The sequence below is a fragment of the Thunnus albacares genome, chromosome 4 (assembly GCF_914725855.1).
Source record: "Thunnus albacares chromosome 4, fThuAlb1.1, whole genome shotgun sequence".
NCBI lineage: Eukaryota > Metazoa > Chordata > Actinopteri > Scombriformes > Scombridae > Thunnus > Thunnus albacares.
Window position 1 is genome coordinate 3,853,613 of NC_058109.1, and position 6,731 is coordinate 3,860,343.

Here is a 6,731-nt window from a genome sequence, read left to right on the forward strand (position 1 = left end):
TCTTTACAAAAGTGACAAAAGCAAAGTGTCCTACTGATTGTGAAATGTTTGTTAAACATGTGAAAAGGTGACTGGAGGAAGGGAGAGGGCTACAGTCTGTGAAATAGTCTGTAAAGATAATTCTCTCTAAGTGATGCACAGGTTAGACGAGCAACAGCATGACGTGACACTAAAACCACTGAACACAGTTTGTATGTCTTTGTTTTTTATAAACGCTGCGACGGATAAGAAGAGGAGGAATGTGAAGGGAAAGACGACATTCGGTGATTTCTGTGTACATAAACTAGCAGAGAGTGTATTTATACCGATCATAAAGGGCAAACCTTGTATACATGTAGACTGTGATCGTCTTGCCTTGTACTTTCTGATGTAAAACTGTTTTTAAACCTAAACAACAGCAAACATTACGATTTCCTTTTGTCTAATTATTCTGATTATTTCAGGGCAGCTGATGGGAGGTTTATTATTTTGTGTATTTTGCATCAATGACAAATCCAGATAGTGAGTTACTATGATGGTACTCCTTTGTACAATGATGCTAAGAAGTATTTCTTGTATATATATAAAAGTCTTCATGGTGTTAGCATGGGTATAAACTGTGACGTGTATGACAGTAGATGTAAATACTCACGTTTTTTTTTCCTACTCACTAAACTGCTGTGTTGTGGATTCATGATTAACATTAAACAATAATGTTTTATTGACTCAGCTGTGATTCAGTCTGTCTTCATTTCACATGTTTAAAGTTAAACTACAAACACACAGAAGCTGCAGGAGCTGACTGTAAGTACTGCAGTGGTGGAGGAAGTATTCACATCATTTACTGCAGTAAGCAAAACCCCAGTGTAAAAATACTTCATTATAAGTAAAAGTACTGCAGTTTTAGCTCAGTAAAAGTTCAAAAGTATTATTATCAAAATGTACTTAAAGATCTCCTCCAGACATGTATTAAGACAGATGAAAATACTCTGCTTGGACAATAATGTGTGTCTGATGTATAATTACCACTTTAAAATCCATAACATTACATCTCCTCCTTCTCCCTCATTAAAAAACCAGAATCTATGAATATGCAAATATTGTTTGTTTATGGAGTTTAACTGCTGGACACAAGATGTTTCCTCCTTCACTGTAAAGTTCATTCTCAGTGTTTGTGCACTGGAGGCTTCAAGTTTCCACATCACACCTGTGTAAGTTGAATATTGGACCACGATTGGCTCCAAACTAGTTGTGATGTCACAAATCCTGCTCACAGGTTCACGCTTTAAACTCAGATCTTCAGTGAGCTCAGAGAAACTTTCCACTTTCAGCAGATGAATGTGAAAACAAACTCTGCACATACATCATTCTGCTCAGAGAAGCTCAAACATCCAACTGAAGGAACAAGAAAAACAACATGTTTGTGAGTGGAGGGAGACTTTAAAGTATAAAAAGTAAAAGTTCTCACTGTGCAGGTAAAGTGGTCTTATTGCAGAGTTGAACTTGGTTGAAACGCCAATATGGACACTGACTCCAGTTGATTTTTGATTTATTTATTTATTGAATGGGACAGTGTGCAGTTTGAAACATTAAAGATGCACTGCACCAGAGTTAGCTTGAAGCTAATTTGCATCTGCAGTCCCCTACAAAAAACATACAACAGCACAACAACAAACAGTAAAGAGCAACACCCCCCACCCCCCCCACCCCCCCAAAAAAAACAACAAACAAACAAAAAAAACAACCCAAAAAAGCCACACAGAACACACTATACAAGATACAAGAAGAATAGTTAAAGAATCAGGATCCAGAGAAGAGACGTCTTTCTAATGTCAAATTATGTCCAGCGCAGTCTGTGTCCATATGTAGGACTTCATCCTCTCACATTACAGATTTACATGATGCATATGCAAAATATTTACATCTTCCACATTTGATTTTTAAATTAGAACTTTGATAACTACATTTAACACACTATCATAAATATATATAACATGTTTCATTATTGATAATTATTTTTCATTAAGACTCATGTTATATTAGTAGTATGAATTACTGGAATTCATAAACAAAAATAGAGACACTGAAAATAATAAAGTCTCAAAACTGGATAAAATCCTACAGGAAACAAAGGAACCAACCACACAGAACTGACTGGACGTTAAAACATCTATTAACATCTGTAAAGTAACAGTCGAAGAGATTAAAGAAATGGAAAGAATCACTTATAAGTTGAAAAACAGAGAAGAGAAATTTAAAAGAAATTGGAGTAAACGGATCAACAGTGAAAGTACCAACTCCCCCTTTTTTTTCTTTTTAATTTTTTTTTTTTTTTTTTGGTTATGCCAATAGCAAAAGTTGTATAAATGTGGCAGAGTGAATGAAATACGTAACAAAACTGATAACTTCTAATATAAAAACCTGCAATAAAGTAATAAAAAAACCCAGATGACATAAAGAACACTGAATGAAAGAAAAATAAATGTGAACGGCTCAAATACAGACAGTAAATGTTGTGACTGCAGTATATGCAGCTCCAAACTCTGCTTCATGAAGCTGTTCCTGCATCTTCATCCTGGACCGTCTCTCTGTGGGAGGAGCCTCCTCATCACTGGTGATAATATCAGAATCAGAGTGTGACATCATCCCTCTGTGCTCTCTCTGCCTCCCTCACTTCCTTCCTCTTCAAATACTCTAACATGTCACTACTCTTCCTCTAGACAGCTCCTCTGCTGGCTCTCTGCCTCCTCCTCTTCCTCACTCTGACCATCCAGACTGCTGCACTATACTGTTGTGCCTTAACAACAGTAAGCAACATAACAGTTTTTCTCTACAGCAGAGAGAAGCAATTATTAATGTAGAGAAGACATCAGATGCATGTTCTTCCATCTCTTCCTCTGCTCTCCACCTGCCTGACTGCTCCTCAACTCACCCTCCTCTTCCTCACGTGTCCCTCAGATTCTTTCACAGCTTTTTCATTTAGATTAACGAGCTAACAAGTTTGCTAATGTTCACTTACAATTAATGACAAAGACTTAAAAAAATGACTTCAGAGGGAAACTTAACAAATCTACTGATTTTACTCCATTTTTGTAGATGTGATGTAAAAGTTGTTTTTGTGGTGAGATGCTTCATATGAGTAAAATCATTTCTATTTCAAATTTCTTTAGAATTTAATTCTGTATTTGAATTTGTTTGATGGCCTTTCTGAGCAGCTACAGTCATGTCTTGTGCTGCTTGTGTTATTTTATTTCAACACCCTGATAAAGACTTCCAGCTGAAACACCTTGGTGTCAGTCAGATAATATTAAAGGATATTTAATATTATAATCAAGACTTGGATTTTTTCCTCTGGTTTTATGTTTTGTGTCCCCTCACAATAATTTCATGTTACCTTGCAACACATTTTTCATTCTCTGGATCCATAGAGGAAGGCTGAGCTGTATTGTGATATAATATTAGTATCAGTTAAGGCCTCTGATTGTGACCACGGTGCAAGTGGGCGACTCAGCTGAATCACTGCAGTTAATGTTAACATAATAGATGCTAATTTAACTAGTTATCTACACTGTTATGACTTGATGACCTGATTCTGACGTCATGCAGTCAATAAAAATAAAACACTCAATAAAACACTCTATCTCTCTATGTAGTCTATCTGTCATGCAGTCAATAGCAGTAATTATCTACTTTGGCTTCTGGGAGGGGGGAGGTCACTTGTGGCTTCTGTAAGATTTGGTTTGAAGATTGATTAATTAAATAATTATCACTCAGTTCTTGATTTTTATTTTCTTAAGTGGTTATTCAGCTCACAGATGATGTATTATGAATTAATTTTAAATCTGTTCCTCATGTTTGACTGATTGTCATTCACATAATTTGATACTCGTACAAAGATAATTGTAATTTCCAAAGTGTATTTGTTTAGTCTGGAACACAGACAGGCTAGTTGATATAGACTGATTGAGGATTTGATGAGTTCCCAGTTTGGGTTTATGTTCACAATGTAGATTCTAGTGATGATGATGATGATGATGATGATGATGAAAATCTAACTGATGTGATAAATTTACCAGGTTGGATTAGATTCCATATTCAGCTGAATCATGTTATTGAAGTTGTTGAAATATCAGCGTCATACTGTGAGCTGAATTCCAGACGAAGGTTAATAAGAATCGTCTCACAGTGGACGTAGAGAAGAAAATAAGAGCTCTCACTACTCGCTTACAATTAGAGCCTGATGTGGTACAGAGAGCTCTTCTCCTGGATAAAATACTGTCCTTCCTCACAAGTTATATTTTATTGATTGCTTTGTCTTGTAAAATTATGCTGCTGGTTCTCTTTTCTCTGCACAGTGTGTTTAATGTGCTTCTAAACTAACATGTACGATCCAGAATCACAAAGAAGGAAAAAAGAACTTAGGCGATACAGTCACACTGAAGCTGTGATTATGGATGTAAATCACATTTGTTTGCATTTTATATTTGAGCTCTTTGTCATATTTTATAATGATAATAATTTTGAGTTGACTTGAGTTGGTTTACAATCCGACATTTCTTCTCATTTATGTTAACAGACAAAATTAATCCCAGTTAGAGGATTTGTCAACAGTGTAACATTGAAACCTACACATGTAGCTGCTGTAGGTACAATATGATGTAACCCCTTAACACCGAAGTATAAATCCAGCTGAATCCTTTTCTTAACCTAAAACTAATTTTAACTTTAACCTTAAAACCAGGTCTGAACTCTGACAGTTCATTCTTACCTGAATAACAGGGGAGGGCACTTAGCCGTGATGGTGGATCTGCAGGAAGGAAAACAGAATTTTATTCAGCAAAATCCCAACAGTCTTGATCCTATCCTGGGTGAAAATCTATCACAGTATTTCTTTGAACACACTATGTATCAGAGTGGCCGACGAAAATACATTTGACTCCACCTAAAAGTTAAAAAGATTTTTTGTTTGTTTTTTATATTTCTTTGTTCCAAACTTTCTGAATGATACACTGATGTGACATTTTTGGAAAGACATGAATTCTCTTCTGTTTTGTACCAAACTCCCAACAGTCAATGCTAACCTATCAGTTTTAGAATTGATTTGAGATTTTATTGATAATTCAAAGGATACAGCTGGCAATTACCTGAATAAGTAATTAAAATCACATCAATAAGCTGCATTCTACTGGGTTGACATCTTAATTTACTATAATCTCAACTCATAAAGTCAAGAGGTTGTGATATGTAGCACAACAAGCTAGTGAAGCTGTAAACAGAACCACATTCCTGCACATGCTCAGTGGTGTCTGTCTTACACAGAACTACTCTCCTGAGACTGAAAACGTGATCACTGTTATTTGTCTTTGGAGCTGTTTCTAAACAAACTAACGTGAACAAACTCTTCATAATGAAGGAACATGTCACTCAGTGCAGCGCTGAAAACCAAATCTTATAAAAAGACTTTCATCAAGGGATTGATCATAATGACTGATTTGGCAGAAAAGATTCTGCTCTTTGAGGGATCTCTCAAAGAATCTGAGCAGTGACAAAGATTCAGCTGAGAGAGCTAATCCTTAATAAACACAAATCTTAGTTAAATCAACAATAATATGAAAAACATAAGGAGGAGGTTGGGATGGTGGAGTGAACTGCAGCAGCAAATCAAGTTGGGATAATTGTAAACAGCAGAGTAAACATTAATACAAGTGTCATAGTGTCATGGTGTCATTGCTGTACACATGCATGAATGTGATTTGATGTTATTGATCACACTGGATGTTATTAATAAAAATCTCTTTTTAAACTTACGTCGAAGAGCCCAGCAACAACAGGAAAACAGAAAAAGAAGAAAAACAATAAAAAGAATAAGAAAAGTCTTCTCCCCTGAAACACAGAACAAAAAATGTTAATACTCAGAATGTAACTGTGTGTGTGTGTATGTACTGTACATTGGTCATGACCTACACTAGAGAACAATTAAAGGTTTTTCACATGCTGCACAAATCTTTGAAAACAGATAAACACATTATTTGTAGATTTCAAAGCTTTTATGTGTCTTCATGGTTCATGGTATCATATTATTACCAGGCTCTGTCATTGTATATATTTAGAGTTTGGTCCTAGTTTTTAGTTTCAGTTCAGTTTCTAGTTAAGAAATAAAATAATAAAATCATAAATAACTAAAATCTTTGAGTCTTATGTTGTTTGTTGTGTGATTCATGTGTGACTTGGCTGCTGTAACACTGTAATTTCTCATTGGGATTAATAAAACACTCTATCCCTCTATCTAGTCGATCTGTCTGATTACAGCTAATAAGAAGTTCAGTGAGCTTCAGTATATTTTGGTGACACATTAACTATCTACTAACTACTATCAATGTAAGACCCTTTTTTCTTTTTATTTATAATATGAAACTTTTACTGATTCTAAGGATTTCAGTCTCTAAATCAGCCATGTTGTGACAACCATTTATAAATCTATTACAGGGTTTGTGTGTGAATTATTTAACATATTTTTAGTAACGACTAATTAGTTTCAGACCAGTGACTTAACTGGGTTTTACCATTCAAGTTAAATGAATGTCTGAGTGGAGCCTTTAGTAATGTGTAAACTGGTTTTCAGGAAACATTTGTTTCACCATCAACAAACCAAATGCAGAAGTTATTACAGCATCACAAGCTGCAACATAACTTACTAAAATATGTTTTAAGATGTCAGGAGATATTAAACCTAACAGCTAATAGTAACTGTA

General features: G+C 35.1%; 1 protein-coding gene and 1 long non-coding RNA gene across 2 annotated transcripts in view; one reads left to right on the top strand and one right to left on the bottom strand.

Moving 5' to 3' along the window:
- Window positions 1-6,731, bottom strand: part of LOC122981168 (hemicentin-1-like) — a 738,767-nt gene that overhangs the window by 535,785 nt on the left and 196,251 nt on the right. The gene's annotated exons all lie outside the window — the stretch shown is intronic.
- Window positions 1,692-4,386, top strand: LOC122981182. The gene is made up of 2 exons (XR_006403181.1): window positions 1,692-2,836; window positions 3,448-4,386. It is a non-coding gene; the product is annotated as an uncharacterized LOC122981182 (long non-coding RNA).